Raw genomic sequence first — 1,410 nt, 5'->3', positions numbered from 1 at the left:
ATAATACCCTCTAGGTCAGTGATGGCGAACCTTTTGAGCTCGGCGTGTCAGCATTTTGAAAAACCCTAACTTAACTCTGGTGCCGTGTCACATATAGAAATTTTTTGATATTTGCAACCATAGTAAAACAAAGACTTATATTTTTGATATTTATTTTATATATTTAAATGCCATTTAACAAAGAAAAATCAACCAAAAAAATGAGTTCGCGTGTCACCTCTGACACGCGTGTCATAGGTTCGCCATCACTGCCCTACGGCGTGGCTAGGACCAGGTGAGAGAAACAAGGCCCAGGGTTGACTCATTTAGGACAGTTGCGTTTGCACCTCAGAGTACCAAAGGAGAGTACACTTAGGTTAAAGGGCTCAATGGCCAAATGAATTTGGGAAACGCTGGGATAGCTGCAGATTTTGATGGCATTACTGTTCAGAGGCCCTTCATAGGCTGACAGCTTGTTCTCCCAATCAGGATATACACTTACCTCCAATTATTGCCTTTCATTTATTTTTAAAAAAGGAAGGGCCCTAGCTGGCTTGGCTCAGTGGATAGAGCATCAGCCTGAGGACTGAAGGGTCCCGGGTTCGATTCCAGTCAAGGGCACACACCCGGGTTGTGAGCTCAATCCCCAGTAGGGGGCGTGCAGGAGGCGGCCGATCAATGATTTTCTCTCATCATTGATGTTTCTGTTTCTCTCTCCCTCTCCCTTCCGCTCTGAAAGCAATTTTTTAAAAAAGGAAGGGAGGAAGGATGTTTGGAGTGGCAGAAGTAATGTTATGTTGTCATCAAATCTTACTTTATTTTTCTCTTTCCAGGAAGACATTCCCAGCCTCTCCTGTCGTGAAGACCCAGCACCAAAGTAGGGCCTGGAGCCCAGCCAGTGCAGGCCACGTGCAGTTCACTCTGCAGCCCCCTGCTGACTGACGAGTCCTCTGGGGATGCGTGGTCTCTGGCTCTGGACAGAAACCCGCTGAAACTGGCTCAAGCAAAAAGGCCAAAAGAATTGGCTGGTGGACGCCGACCTGCAGGAAAGGCCTCAGGAATGGCTGGAACCAAGGACTGGAACCATCGGACCACTTTCACCTCTTCTTTGAGCATTTGACCTTCTCGCACTTTTTTAAAAAAAAAAAAAAAAAAAAACCTCAAGTAAATACCTGAAATACCATGATGCCAACTTTGGAGCAATCATTTGGCCAGGAAGGTGGGCTGGAGTAGAAGAATAGCAGCTCCCCAGAAAACCTGTTTGTGGTCGAGAAAGGAGGGATTCTTCTCCAAAAGAGGCAAGTCCAGCCATCACTCCTGGGGAAAATGTGAATCAGACATGTGCCCTAATTTTTTTTAACAAGTTTTTATATACAGTGGGGCTTTGACTTACGAGTGTCCCGACTAACGAGTTTTTCGAGATACGAGCCG

Source organism: Myotis brandtii, unplaced genomic scaffold, assembly GCF_000412655.1.
Source record: "Myotis brandtii unplaced genomic scaffold, ASM41265v1 scaffold120, whole genome shotgun sequence".
NCBI lineage: Eukaryota > Metazoa > Chordata > Mammalia > Chiroptera > Vespertilionidae > Myotis > Myotis brandtii.
Note: the sequence above shows the minus strand (reverse complement) of the source record.